At 39.1% G+C, this 16,678-nt stretch overlaps 1 protein-coding gene across 9 annotated transcripts in view; it reads right to left on the bottom strand.

Annotated features, from left to right (window-relative positions):
* The window catches only part of PITPNM2 (phosphatidylinositol transfer protein membrane associated 2), a 203,874-nt gene that overhangs the window by 120,470 nt on the left and 66,726 nt on the right, over positions 1 to 16,678 (bottom strand). The gene's annotated exons all lie outside the window — the stretch shown is intronic.

The raw sequence follows: 16,678 nt of genomic DNA, 5'->3' as shown, positions 1-16,678 counted from the left end.
AATGTGGCTCAGTGTGGAGATTGGGATAGTTGTGAGGGAGCATTAGTGTGAATAGTGTTATCGAGGATAAGGTTTAAAAAAGAGATGGGTTTTCAAAGAGCGTCTAAAGATTTGAAGGCTGTGGGAAAGTCCGATTGAGCCTGGCAGGGAATTCCATAAGTGGAGAGCAACACGGGAGAAGTCTTGTAGGCAAGAGTGAAAGGTGTTACCAGAGACGAGACAAGACGCAGGTGGGAGGTAGTTCTAAGAAGACTGGAGGGAGAGTAGTTTGATGTGAGATTTGAGATGTATGAAGGGGTGGTTTGGAGGGCTTTGTAGGTAAGAGTGAGTAATTTGAATTGGATTCTGGAGGACACAGAGTCAGTTCAGTGATTTGTAAAGTGATGCAAAAGATGTGGAGTTGTGAGAGAGGAAGATCAGTCTTGCAACAGCATTTAAGGTTGATTGAAGTGTAGATATATATAAGGGTGTGGGGAATGCCAGATAGAAAAAGGTTGCAGTAGTCAAGACGAGACAGGACGAGAGAATGGATAAGAGTTTTGGTAGAGCGTTGAGTAAGAATGTGGCGTATTCTGGCAATGTTTTTAAGGTGGAATCGACAGGACTGGGAGAGAGTCTGAATGTGAGGAATAAATCAGGGTGGAGTCAAGTGTGACACCAAGGCAGCGGTCTTGGGAGACTGAGGAAATTGTGGTGCTATTAACAGTGAGGGAGATTTGAGGGGAGGCGGTAATTCTGGCAGGAGGGAAGATAGTAAGCTCTGTTTTGGATATGGAGAGCTTTTGGTAGCACTAGGACATCCATATGGAGACAGATGAAAAACAGTTGGTTACACGAGATAGTACAAAAAGGGAGAGGTCAGGGGAAGAGATATAGATTTGGGTCTCATCATCATAGAGGTGGTACTGAAGGGAGAGTGAGCGAATTAGTGCCCCAAGAGAAAAGGTGTACAATAAAAAAAAGTAAAGGGCCAAGAACAGAGCCTGGTGGGACCCCAATATAGTGGGAATGGAGGGGATAATGTGCCAGAGGTAGAAATACTATAGGAGCAGTTCGATAGATAAGAAGTGAACCAGGAAAGAACTGTATCACAAAGGCCAATGGAGTGAATGATGTGTACGAGGAGAAGGTGATCAACCGTGTCAAAAGCTGCAGAGAGGTCCAGGAGAATGATCATGGAGAAATGACCCTTAGACTGCAGTAAGTAGATCATCGATCACTTCTGCGAAAGCAGTTTCAGTGGAATGATGGGGACGGAAGCCTGATTGCAAAAAGTCGAGAATGGAGGAAGAAGAGAGAAAGTGAGACAGGCGTTTCTACAATAACCGCTCAAGTAGTTTGGAGGCAAAGGGGAGGAGAAAAATAAGGCTGGATCGAGAGATGTTTTTTTTTTAGAACTGGTGAGATGTGTACATGTTTAAAGGAGGATGGAACTGTGCTAGTTGAGAGAGATAGGGTGCAGAGGTGAGCTAGAGGAGGGCATGCAGTGGAGGAGAGTGAGTGGAGAAGTTGGGAGGAAACAGGCTTGAGGGGACACGTTGGGTGAGATGGTGAGATGAGTGCAGAGTATCTTCAGTTACTGGAGAGAATTAATTAAGAGTGGATTGGGGAGTGTAGGTGAAGGTGGGTAGAGTGGGTGAAATTTGGCATGAGGAAATATCTTGTCGAATGGTGTTTTGTCTTTGATGTAGGTAGCAAAATCATGGGTTGTGACAGAAAAAGGGGGAGGAGGTGGTCTGGTGGGCAGAGAAATTAATTGAAAGTGGCAAAGAGGCGACGTGGGTTAGAAAACTGGTGGATATTAGAGATTTGAAGAATGGCTGTTTGGCAATTGAAAGAGCAGTGCTGTAAGATGAAAGGATGAAATTATAGTGGAGGAAAATCAGGAAAAGAACGAGATTTCCTCCAGTGGCGTTCAGCAGAGAAGGAGCACTTTTGCTGGTAGGGGGTCTGTTTGGTGTGCTATGGTTGGGGTTTGGATCATCGCAGACTATGTGGTAGGTGGAGTTGCACTGTCTAGGCCTGAAGTGAGTGTTCTGTTGTAGAAAGAGGCAGCATGATTAGGGCAGGACAATGCAGACATAGTAGAAAATAGTTGTTTTAGTGAAGATGAGAAGTGGATTGAGTTAAGGGTACTTTGATGTCATTGTGTATGTGTGGATTTGGATGCAGGGGGGAAGGCATGAGATAAGGTGAGGTTGAAAGAAAGGACGTTGTGGTCGGAATGCCAAGTTTGTGAAATTAGAGAAGGAGCAGTAACGGGAGAAAACAAGGTCAAGAGAGTATCCATCACAGTGGGTAGTGGATGAGGTCCACTGGGAAAGATCAATGGAGCAAGTGAGTGAAAAAAGCTTAGTGGTAGAAGAGACAGTAGGACTATCAATAGGAATGTTGAAATTGCCTAGTATGAGAGTAGGCAGGTCAAAGAATAGTAAATAAGTGAGTCAGGCTGCAAATTGTCAAGAAAATGGGAAACTAGACCTGGCGGGCAACACGAAGGTGGAGAGTATAAAATATATAGATAGTGTGGACTTCAAAGGAAGAGAATGAGAGCGAGGGTTCAGATGCTATGACTTGGAAGGTGCAACTTGAAGTAGAATGCTTATTCCACCACCTTGTCCGTTTCCGGGTCTTGGGGTAAGGCTGAGGGAGAGTCCTTCAGAGGAGAGAGCTGCAAGGGATGTAGTGTCAGAGGAGGTGAGCCAAGTTTCTGTAATGGCAAAGTTTGAGGGATTTAGAAATGAATAGATCATGAATGGATGCAAGTTTGATATAAACAGATCTGGCGTTCCATAGTGCACAGTATGTAATATAACTCTTTACTATATTTACATTTCTTCTCAAATCCTCAGACACAAACGATCACTGCCAAGATCTTACTTCCAACAGCATCTGACATGAAATTACATTCTCTTTCCTGAGCAACAACCTACTCAATTAATTTCCCGTGCCCTCTGGCACTCTCTTCAAATGATAACACACAAATGAGGATGAAGTCTCTTCTTCTTCACCCAATCTACTAGCAGTCCACTCAACCCTATCCCTTCACAAATCAGTCATTCACCCTCTCCAGTGTTCATCCCAGCCTTAACAAACATCTGTAATCTGACTTTCCGCCTGGTATTTTACCATCGTTATTGAAGGTAATTAATCTTATTCTTTAAAAAAAACAAAAACAATCTAATTGTGACCGGAATTCTCTCAGATTACCAATCTCTCCATGCCTCTTCAGACTTCTTGCAATGATTACCTACATTTACCATGCATGCTTCCTTTCCTCATATAATCTACTGTAACTTCATCAGTAAATCCTTTGTTCCCAAAACACCAAATACTTCATTGACTGATGTGGCCAATTTTTTTTGGACACTACTAAGCTTAGGCCACTACTCACATCCAATTGTACTTCCCTTCTCTGCTGCATTTAATACCACTGACCACTTACCTCTCCTACATACACTGTATTCACTAAGCCTTCACAGCACTATCCTATCGTGGTTCACATCCTAACTTATCAATCACTTCTCTTGGAAAACAAATAATTTAATTTGGGTTTCAGTATCAACTCTATATGGATAGCACCCAAATTTTTCCTTCATTAGGGTAAGGGTAAAATATGGTAAAGGGAACCAAAAAGCCCTAACCTGGGATACACTAAAGTGCAAATCTTAAGAGAAGGTGTTCTCTGCTATAAAATAGAACTGCCCCACCTAAAAATGAGGTATTATACAGGTCTTGCCAGATTCCATTAAAAGTTGGGGATTTTTAAAAAACAATCCCATACCAAATAATTTTTTTAACTTTATAAAATAAATCTATTGATTTTTAAACCGCAAACATTATCATCAATGTAAGATCACTCTAATAAAAGGCATTCCCTGTCTGGTCATGAAATGGTTAAACGTTTTGGCTCGGCCTTTGGCAGTGACAGTAATTATCACATGGAATAATTACAAGCTCCTAAATTCTCCAACCTCTCTCTGCCAAGAGGCATTTTATAATGTTTTCCAGTCACTCTTGAAATCATAGTGGTTAAAAAAAAAAAAAAAAAAAGGGTTTGGCCGCTGCTAAATAGGAGCAAAGAAATTATGGATAAAGTTGCTTTTTGGGGGTTGTTTGACAGAACACATTCCTTCCCAGCAGTAATTTCCCACATAATCTCTGGGGCATGCTAGTTGAGCTGCACAGATTAATTCTGCACAGACACAATAGGCCATAATCCCGCTGTTAGGAGGATGGAATAAAACCTCCTTCTAGAAAGGACTATCAGCATTATAATTACAAGGAGGAAGGATAAGAGCGACCTTCCTGAAAGGCACCAAATTAGCATTATACCATTTTAAGCCCCAGAACAGTCAAACAGAGCTTTCTAAAGGCCCCTGCTCTTCAGTCATCCACATACAAAAGAAAAAAAAACCACAAAATCTGTACTATATTTAGGATTTTTTCACATCTTCCAAGTAAAACACAATGCTTTGAGATCAAAGATCTAAAAAGACCTACTCTTCTGTTAACAGAACTGCCTGCAAGGTCAGTGGTATGAGTCATACACATGCTGTCAGGGATTGCAGCCTGTTATTCAGTGTGGATGGGGACACAGTTTGTTTCAACCACAAGAGCAAGCTGATATTACTCTTACAGGAACTGTTCAACCTAAAAACCTGCATGATCTACAACCACACAGCTGCTCTTTTGTAGCTGGTCTGTAGATTATTACTGCATAGAGAAAGAAAGAAATATTAACACTGACATACATGTATATATTCCAGAATATTGATACGTTTTAGCTCCTGAACCTTTGGCAAACCCCACAACAACACTATTTTGACAAGACACGCAATCAAAAAGGGTCAAACTTTGAGATTTGGAGGATAAGCATTACTATTTGGAGGCGTGTTTAAGTAGAATCTGAACGCGGCCTTAAATGTTAAGATTTTCATATGAGAAACATCAAGTGAAGGTGCTGCCTTTAGCAACCAATCAGACTCTAGCTATCATTTTCTAGAATGAACTAGATAAATGATAGCTAGAATCTGATTGGCTGCTAGGGGCAACAACTCCACTTTTGCTTTTAGGAAGCGTTATTAAATTTACTGCCAAGAATTATTTATTTTCTCCCATAAAAATAATTATTAGACACCTTTGGGTAACTTTATAAACAGGGCTGGTTTTCGGGTTGCCTAGTTTGATTGTAATTTTCACATTCTTATAACTTTAATAAAAAAAAATATACTTGAGTAAAATATACATCTTCATGTGTGTTAAATACAACTATCAGATTTTTTTAAATAAATCTGCTTTTTTAATTTTATTTAAGCTGAAAGCAGGGACACCAAGATTTTTCTGCCTTTGGCTTTAACCTCGACCATTTGTGTGCTCCTAAAAACAGAACACAATGAAATAGTTTTAAATAGTCTCAAATGAAAACTATTAACAGAAAATCACAAAACAGGTCATAAGGCGCAGGTACACAACAAAATCTATCATCAGGCAGGAAATATCTTCAGGGACATGGAGCAGAGCTTCCTACAGCCAGTACCAGACTACAACTGTCTGCATTTCTTAGTATGCAGTGGAAAGTTTGCAACTATGTTCCTGCATGCTACAAATGTCAGAATTTTAACACTAAGTACACACTATAGAAAATATCTCCCTATGTGATGTCTTTGCCGATCTTACCAACAACAGAAAGTCCCGATCAGCATGCTGATTCATGCGTACACACTTACAAGATTTTAGAAGGTTTACCTTCAGATCTGTGCTCTTCATCTGTCATAAACATCTACGGAAAAGATTAGGAATTTGCATACTCTGAGGATCTGCCTACACTGCTGGTCGTGAGTACGCACACACTTCAGAAGTTGCCCGACAAAGTTCATAGTGATTTTTAGTCAGTTTATAAAATCAAACGATACAATGTGCTTTGGTACAGTAATACATGATTGTGGTCACATAGACACTAATGCAATATCAGACCTAACAGTTGTTTATTGTGTGCTTGCACAATAATCTGGTGAAAATCCTGTAGTGTGCACCTAGCTGTAGTCCAGGGGCAGGTCAGGAATTTCAAAATATAGTGTAAAAGAAGAAACAAATTATAACACACCTCCAGACACATCTATAAATGCATCAATCATATAACATCCACTTCAATAGATATATAGTTGCCACTCCATATAGATATTATGGTGAACTCTGTCCGCATACGGGTGACATTGTATAGACTTCAGTGCTGATCTATTAAGCCAGATACTAGGGGAGCTCTCTCAAATGCAAATTTGTACAATAATCTGGATTTAAAATAAAAATGGATATACAAAGTGGCAATGCGCATAAAAACAAGAAAGTAATCACTGACTTTAACTCATCATTTAAATGTGTCCATGATTAAACTGACTCAACATACAAGCAGCTCACTCAGACTGAATCTGTACTTAGGAAAACAACGTAATATACAAAACTTATGAATCGTTAACTAGGAACTTTTTTTGTTGAAATACATAAACAAAATCGTACAATAAAAATACAACACAATGATGTGTATTGTATTAATGCTACAGAAAAGAATGTTACGTTCTGCCTTCTAAAAGCATCCAATGATTGTGCTGTTCCACATGCATCACTGCCAGATGTGCCGTGACCATTACCAGAAATAAACACCATAGCTGCACCATTGCTGAAGCAGCTACATTAATTACTTTTTAGCATTAAACATGGCCATACACGAGAGTGATGATTTCTGTGCCTCAACTTCTGTGTAGGGGTTGAAAAATAATTGTGTGTTTAAGAGCTCTGAGCACGGGTAGCTTCACAAACACTTTTCAAGGTGTTCTAGGTGTGTGTACATTCCTGTCATGTCTCGCCAAGGCCTAAAACTGTTTACTAAAAACATGTTTTGCTCCTTGTGAAGCCATGGCTTTGCAGAATGTAGGTGTATATGTGGAATTCACTTGGTGCATTGTCTGTGTGTAGATTGTTTTCAGTCATATTGGAATGCTTAGCCAATTGCTAATTGACCTGAAGATGTACATATATCTTATATTTGTAAGGTCACATATAACTCGCATACCCTTCCTTTTGATGGATGCCAGCCCTTTCTTAGAGACAAATTATGCAGGATTAAAGGGACATCCACCATATTCTAATTTGAATCCATTATGTCTCCAGATATCGTAATCAGAATTGTGGCCAGCCTGACGAACGTTTTGTTTCCTCTGGCTGCCAGGGTAAACCGTACAGACCTGGTCAAGACAAATATGGATTAGTTCTCGGCAGAACCCTGTCCCCAATTCTCATTCTCTGTATTATACACCAAAAACCTTAGATACATTTTTAGCAAATGTGTGAAACCTTGTTATTAAAGGCAGTGAGATGTGCACTAGATGGGGAATAGACATCAGTCAGCAAAACTACACTTTGCAAGACTAATTAATTAAGTTGTTACACTAATTTGCATCAGTCATTAAAAAAGGAAGCGCTTTTTTTTATCATAATGCAAAGAAAGCTGTGAAGAGCAGGAGTGTAAATATGCAGACGTGATGATGGAAAGGGGGAAAGTCAGATATATTAAGAATAAGATGTGGTCACACACAACACTCTCGGTTTTGCAGGTGCTTCTATACTATATAGTCTTAAAATGGAAAGTATTTGTATTGTGAAGACAGCAATTGGGATTTTAGGGTAACTGTGGAAAAATGTAGTCATGAGACACGTTTGTAAAGAAAGTTCAGGAAGCAGTGTGAGATTTTATTAACATATGGACACGCTACTTATGGAGTTGGCAGGATTGTTCTTTGGCAAAATAGTACTGTTATTTCACCTCCATTCCGTCAATGCTTTCTTTGTCTATCACATTGAAAACTAATGCTTCCTCTTTGGCTACATAAGCATGGATCATCATTAGAGTTTTTTTAGAGCAATCACATTTAACCATGTCAACACATTGCAGCAGAATCTCCCATATAACAAAATAAAACTAGCTTTTTTGTTACTTACCATCTTACCTGTGACCCTCCTCTTACCACCCCATTTACCTGTAAAAGTTACCAAACAATGCCTATCCACCATTGTGAATACCCGATTGTGAATGCTGATACTCTCTGCAATTTTACAGCTCTAATAAAAGCTGACAATAAAAATCGCCTCCCTATCCTCTCTTACTTGCTCTTACTCCCTCTTGCCCTGTCACCATGTCTTTTAACTCATTCCATGCCACACTTCTCATCCAATGGCAGCTTTTGCACAGCACGAGTACCAGAATTGTGCAGTACCTCCCCAATTTTGCCAGGAGTGCAACAGTTTATAGGGTGCGTGACAGTGCCCCCAATGCAGTCACTTTACACAACCTGCACTGTCAGATTGAGCTGTGTTTGCTTCTCCTCCGTTGAACTTATTCTGCAAATCAGAGATCACTTAAGTTCAGTGGACTTGAAGAAACAAGTGAAGCACAACCAACCAAAGGTGGTCAGTACAGTGACAAGGTACTGAACCTTCACGCAGATTGTACTTAGTTTATGGTAGTAACTTGCTTGGCTCCTTAGATATTTAAACATCTCATTTTTTAGTTAAACAAATTGTGTAGTTGTCATGTGCACCAACATTTCAACATCTACTTCATCTATTAATATACACATACACACACACACATATACATATATATATTTATTATACACACATATACATACGCATACATACAAACACACACACGCACGTACATACTCGTTTCACAGATGGAACATATTGGAGACACAGATAATCGATATGGCTTTGAACATGTGTTTTGTATGCTTATAAATAAAATACAATAGTATGCATGGAGTTTAGATGCAAGAAACAAGCAAAGTAACAGTACAGTGGTTATATGGTAATCCTTGAATCTGGTATGCCAATTCTTTCCGTATATTTTAATGCTCTTGGTTAATACAGATGTGCAATGAACAGCAGACAATATTCCGTTAATGGTTTTAGGTATGTGCAGCATGATTGCATTAAATTGAGGTCAATGGTTAATTAAATAAAGAATTTATAGGTTGGAAAAATAAAAAACAAAGTAATAACAGGAGAGCTACACTGTTGGGAGTGGAGACCACTGAAGAAACGCAATAGCCTGATGCAACGTCTGACAGCTGTTTTTGGTTGCAAACAGTTTCACGCGGACTTTAATGTTGCAAGGTGTGAGGAGGCAGTTACTCTAATAAATCACTATTTACTTTGATCGTATGTGCAAAAAAGATGAAAGTCAGTTTGTCATGGTGATATAATAAATAAATTAAAATGAAAACTCGAAAGTATGTTTTGAACATACTTACATACGATTCATACATTCATATTAACAGTCATTTTGCAGTTGCATGTAACAAAACTGCCTGTATGCAACATGCTTATGGAAGGAATAACTACTAGAGTTTCATTGCGGGAACTTTGAGCTTTGGTGTCACCACTCAGCTATCCTTTGTATAAACTCATACGTAGCCAACATCTCAACAAGATATTGGCTACACATACTGTACTTTTAAACAAACATAAGAGACCATGTTCCAAACAGTGGAAGTTTACAATAAGGCTACAAACATTCGTTTGTAAGGTGGTTATCGCATATTATAACACAAGTTAAAATGCACTATATGTAAGCACTTTATACTTATATGTAATAGGAGCTCAATTCATATTTCTTGTTGTACACTACAATAGGTTGCGATGCGATTAATACCCAACCTAATCATTACCATAGCAACATGTAAACATCCAGAAAAATAGACATCATTTACGCATGCGCGAACATTCTAATGAGCGTGACACTTACCCGCCGGCTGGAAAGATCAGTGAGAGGATTTCCCATACTGGACAGCTATTAGCCAGATGATATTTGCTATCGGATATCAGCAAAGCACTGGCAATACCACTTTTCAATATATTACAGCCAGAGTGTGTGGATATCTCTTTGAGGAGTTCAGTGAGAGAATTGCACATATCGGATAACTTTTAGCCAGACGAAAATCACCACCGGATGCAAGTATAGTACTGGCAAGCTGTGCGAGTGAGTGAGATTCCGTTTTATCTTTTCCCTTTTGTGGATTTTTATCTGCATATGTGCAGATCCAGCATAATCAATTAAGAACACTATGTGCTGATGTATGACTCTTTTTAAGGAATATACACGCTCCGCTATTATCAGATTCACATAGGCATTTCTTTGGAACTCCTCGCCATGATTTAATGAGTGACTCTCCTAAAATGTGAAAAGAGGTTGTGCATTTTAAATTTAGCATTGTTGTATTCAGGTCATATATATTTCAATACTGTCTATTTGCATGCACTCTGGTAATTCCGGACTGCATGTTACACAACGGTTGCAGCTGTAGAGTCAGTCAACCTGATTATTTTTCTACTTCTGTTTTATTATCATTTATGTCATACTGCAAATTTATATACCAGTGCACTGGTTTTTGTGTGTTTTATATTTTCATATATATTACTATTACAATTTTATCTCACATATAATACTTTTGATATAAATCAAATTCACCACTTCTTTATTCTATATTTGTCCTTATGTAGGTCATACTTTGTGCAAGTGTATTTGAATTTTCAACATGTAAATAAGTTTAATATATTTATATAATTTAATATAAAATATATTGTGACGAGAAAAAAAAAAAAGATAAATTAATGTTTTCAACATATTAATTGCACAGAGTTTGGTCTCATTCTGCTCGCATGGGAACGTTTCCGGTATTATTTATGTAGCGTACACACTTTGTGAACGCTAGTTATAACTAATATTACTTTTCATACACCAAATAGCAACTCCAGTGATGTCATAAAAGAACCAGTTTATAGAGGTCTAGAGGAGGGAGACTGAGGAAGGACACCTGGCCACACATAGAAAGAGGACTCCCACCTCAAGGAACAATGGCCCGAGGAATCAGTCAATCGGGCGTTAAGTGCGGAGTTCTTGGGACGTCATAACACATCGACTGCTTTTTTTATGACTGTACAGTGTATAAAAATGTTCATCTCTGGCTTTGGAAACCAGAACATTGTATTAGAAGCTTGTATTGGCACCGACAGCGCAAGTGTATGCATGCTTGGGATACTTTGTCTATTTTTTTTGCAAATAAAACTCTTGTGCTTTGGAACCACAGCGATCACACTGAAGAATATTTATTTCATACGATACTGCGAATGTATTAATACACTATAATATATATATCTATCTATACACATGCGCTAAGATATGTGTAAGCTTTCAATTGCTTTGACATGCAAAAGGTACAATAATTGTTAATTTCAGATCTTTCTACATGTTCTTAGCATTCTAGAAGTCCACATTAAGTGTTTGGAAAAGAGCGTGGAACTTGAGTGTAGTTCAGGCCGATTTGAATCTGGGTATAAGTACACTCTGCCTAAAAGTACTTGCCTTAGGTATACAGACAAAACAGACTTTAGTATACACCTAAGAGTATGTGTAATAGAATGTCAAATCAGACCACATAATATAGATTTTTTTTTATTATAAAATAAATATTAACATTATAATCAGTAACATAACTATAGAGTTAGAGACTTTTTTTTATGTTCAATACATAAATCAAGATGCTTTCAATGTGTACCGCGCATACGATGTGTTTTTGTAGTCTATCTTTATAGTGTAGCACATGTTCTGCGATAGTGCCTGTTTTTAAAACAAGGAATATGCTGTGCCAGTCACCACTAACAGTCACCACTTACACCTGTCCTATAGCTGGTACAAATGATACAGATAAGCATTCACATTCAATCTACAGACAGAAATAACACATCTGGAGGATAATAATATCATTAATACAAAAAATAATGTATTGTAGGGTGTTGGGGTGTCTGGTAGGTATACAAATCTTAATATATTTACAACTATGGTTCTGCACAGCAGATAAAGGCTATCTAGATAGGTATTATCACTAAGTGGTCTCTATACACTGCACAATTTCCCAAAACACTGATTCCTGAAGAATTCAACATTTGGGGCTGTGGACCAAAGGAACAGTGTGAATCCAATGGGTGCAAATTCTATCACAGTCAACACTGGCCTTGCCAACAAGCCCAAACTATTTACAAAAATGTAGTTTCCACTTGCTCTAGTGAGCATGTCCTCCATGCTGGTGTTGGAACTACATTTCACAGCATGCTCTCCACAACCAGCAATTTGCATTACATGGTTCTGTTTTTGTGATATGTATGTAAAATGCGTGAGGCTTGACAAGTTTGATAAGTTAACTATCCAATCAGACAATATTCCCAATTGTTCTGCTGCCATATAAACCATATATAAAAAGTATTTTACACACACTTTCTTAGTGTTTAATAAATTCCCAAATCCATATGTTAAAGGGTTCTTTGCTTTTGTTTTTAAAATGGGACAACCGTGGTTTCAACACAAAGCTGTTACTATATTGTTTGCACAACAGAAGTGAAGTAACTTAAAGTTCCTTATTATACTTCCATTTCCTTTTGCTCTGTCAGTATATTGCTCCCAGGGATGTCTGGAAACAATTAATCCAATTGTTACAATCCCCAATTGGTTGTAATACATAAAAAAATTACAAATAAAACAGGAATATGACCAGCAGATAATCATAAAACGGACGAGATCACAACTGCATATACTTTGATTTAAATATTCACCTTTGACAAGTACAGTTAATGTCCACTGTTGAGATAAGTCCAACATTCCTACTGCAAAACAGAGACAATTTAGGCCCACACAGAAGAGCTACAGTAATATCTCCAATTTTTCCATTATCAATGCTTTGATACGTTTTAAAAGTGGTCTGCAATAGACAGCTATGGTAACAGTCATTACCTGACAATTTTGTCCAACAGCAAACCTCCTGAATTAAAAAGGGCAAGAAATATCACCAAGTGACACCTGACTGTTGTGCCTATGGCGATTCAAGTTTACTAAACAGAAAAACATTAACTTGATGTATTATGCTGTTTACAAGATGTTACCCACTATGATAAAACAAAAGAAAACCATTTTATAGGACTATGACTGTGTCCCAACAATCTGCTTCATTTTAATTACGAATCAAACAAGGAATAATGAAATACAACTTAAGATGGTCACTATACGGGTGGATCATGCTGTTCAGTGCGAGTGCTGATTGACAGGAAGTGTGTCCAATTCAGCCTCAAGTAGAAATCCACAGAAGACTCAACCATTGGGGTCAAACTAAGCAATTGGATAATTTCCAACATCAGTGTTAGTCCTTCTGAAAGATGACCGCACAAGGGTCTATAGCTGTCATCTTTTAGCTGCATTTATCAACATTTCTGATAATGATCTGAAAGATTTCAAAACAGATGATTTATTAAATGCCAGCAGACAGTGTCCCAACACTGAAAATAAAAGTGGAGAATTCCTGGCATAATGATACATGAAGCCCAACAAAAACAAATTAGAATTCTGATTTAATTAAGAATTAGTGAGGCTCGGGATAATGGTAGGGTAGGGAGGAAAGGGAGGGGTTGCGAATGCTGAGGTATTTTAATGGTATACTGAGAGAGCGATCAGGGGGAGTAGGGAGGCCAAGGTTAGGCGTACGGTCAGCGTGCCTTTTCTAGCTGTCCATCTCTGTGTTCCAGCCAATAGAACCATGCAGGGCCATCTTAACAACATTATGGGCCCCCGGGCAAAGCAGTGCACCGGGGCCCCTACAATATATATATATATATATATATATATATATATATATATATATATAGAGAGAGAGAGAGATAGATATATATATATATATAGATATAGATGTATAGAGATACAGATATAGATATATAGAGATAGAGATAGATAGATGTACTTGCTCAGTGACCCTTGAAGGTTTTTTTTGCAGGATTATTTATTCTAATTAAGAGCCCTGCCGCCTATGGGGCCCCCGGACACCTGCCCATCATGCCCAATGGAAAAGATGGACCTGGAACCATGTTGAGGGGAATTCAGCACAGGAAGTGATGTCATCCATGAACATATAATATTCAGTTCTATTAAACCAATTCTGTATGGATGGGAGGAGGTGGGATATCTCCAGCTCAAACAGGTATGACGGCTACCAGCAGTACTGTATGACGGCTACCAGCAGTACTGTACGACGGCTACCAGCAGTACTGTACGACGGCTACCAGCAGTACTGTACGACGGCTACCAGCAGTACTGTACGACGGCTACCAGCAGTACTGTACGACGGCTACCAGCAGTACTGTACGACGGCTACCAGCAGTACAGTACGACGGCTACCAGCAGTACTGTACGACGGCTACCAGCAGTACAGTACGACGGCTACCAGCAGTACTGTACGACGGCTACCAGCAGTACTGTACGACGGCTACCAGCAGTACTGTACGACGGCTACCAGCAGTACTGTACGACGGCTACCAGCAGTACTGTACGACGGCTATCAGCAGTACTGTACGACGGCTACCAGCAGTACTGTACGACGGCTATCAGCAGTACTGTACGACGGCTATCAGCAGTACTGTACGACGGCTACCAGCAGTACTGTACGACGGCTACCAGCAGTACTGTACGACGGCTACCAGCAGTACTGTACGACGGCTACCAGCAGTACTGTACGACGGCTACCAGCAGTACAGTATGACGGCTACCAGCAGTACTGTACGACGGCTAGCAGCAGTACAGTATGACGGCTACCAGCAGTACTGTACGACGGCTATCAGCAGTACTGTACGACGGCTATCAGCAGTACTGTACGACGGCTATCAGCAGTACTGTACGACGGCTATCAGCAGTACTGTTTAATTGTTTCAACAAAGATATTTTTTTTTAAATCTTGAAACTGACAAATACGTGAGACTTAGAAGTCAAAATTCAGGACTCACCTGCACTTCCTCACATATTATTTCTGGTTAAATTTGGATCACACTGTGCCACAACAATGCCAACCTGAGGCAGTCCCACCAGATATTAAGGGATGTACTTTGAGAATAGTTACAGAGCCAACAGCTTTATTCGCTGGGAGGTGGATTTCCTCAATGTCTATCCAACTCAACTATTCTAGCGAGTAAAGCTACCCGATAGTAGTTTACAAAATGAGGCAGTTGTATTCCACTCATATGTTTGTTCATCAACGTCTGAAAATATTTTTAAGTTCCTGAAAAAATGCAAAAGGGGCGTAGAACACAGGGTGTTTGTAACATATAAAAAACTTTGGTTAGCGTGTTCCAAAATGTTTACTGGGCATAGAGGTTGATTTCTGGATAGACGCCGTTATATAGGGTGTGATATCATACCATCTACAACCAACATTAGCCAGATTCATTTGATGAGATTGTTCATAAAGTATCTAACAAGTTATCAGATTCCACAGAAAGAAAATAATTACACTAGCAAAGTAGGCCCAATTAAATAATTATTTCTCCAACAAAATAATACAATACAATCAGCATCACATCTAAAGAAACAAAAAATGTAAGTTTAATTCAAAAGGCATGTTGAAAAAAATCAATACATGGAGATGCAGAATACACCACATAAAAAGGGTGAAAAGAAACAGACAACAAGATCAGTCCTTTATGTGGGTTGGGCTTTAAAGCCCCCTAAAGCTGATGCATAGGCCTGGAGCTTAATGCTCTGGTAGCACAGAAGGTTTCAATCTGCCGTTTCAAGGCAATGAAGCATACATAACTTAATCATTCACTGCAATGGTTACAATGGCCTGAAGAGAATAAATATAATTAGGTATGTCAGAGCTGTAAATAAAGGGTTAAAATATCCAATAAACCCCTAACACAACACAGACCAACACACGGTGATGCTCCATATTTTTAGGCAGGCTACCCCTAGCCCTACATTAACATTGTATCAGAGAAGATGGGCCACTGCTAATTCAGCAGCATGAACACTTAATCAGAAGTTAGCAATGCATTACCTTGCGCTTGGCAGGCTAACGCACCACACGGAGTTCACCCCCTCCTCTGCTTCAGGCTTTCCAGTCATCACTTGCCATCCATAGCTTTCTTGCTCATCAGTCGTGAGGGGCATAACAAACCGTGCATGCTCCCGAGGATGCAAGAGCCATGTTCAAAAATAGAGATAGAGAAGGAAAAAATTGATTCTCTTCTCTCCCGAAAAAATCACAGAGCTAAGTTGCCATGGAGAAAAGAGATGAGGCTGAAGATGCGGGTATAAGGCAGAGTTACACAGCAGCCATCAGATATATCCTGTACAGTGATGTAAGTGTAGAGCTTGTGGACACAGTGACTAACAAGCAGATGGATGTGGAAAACTGCTTCCTAACCGCTCTGTTGAACACAAGAGGCCGTCGAAGCATTGTACCAAAGAGGGAACACCTTCTGCACAGCACAATGGGAGTGAACGATGCAATACAACATTCTCTTTTACACATAGGATCCTATAGGGTTAATATGCAAATACACAACGTGCTGCTGACACTGTAGATGATGTTTGAATTTCTGAAGGCAAGATATCCACTACATCAATTACATTACTGGAAATTCTTGGCTCCTGAAATATAGAATGTTAGTAATTAGCACTGAGTGTTGATGCTGTCAGAAAGGGTCTCATAATATGTTATTACGTGCAATTTCATGGGTCGTCAAGTGACCTAACGCAAGATCATGAAGTATATTACAGTGGAAGTATATTACAGTGAGGCATATTTTA

The sequence above is a fragment of the Mixophyes fleayi genome, chromosome 1 (assembly GCF_038048845.1).
Source record: "Mixophyes fleayi isolate aMixFle1 chromosome 1, aMixFle1.hap1, whole genome shotgun sequence".
Lineage (NCBI taxonomy): Eukaryota > Metazoa > Chordata > Amphibia > Anura > Limnodynastidae > Mixophyes > Mixophyes fleayi.
This window is presented reverse-complemented; position numbering and strand designations above follow the sequence as displayed.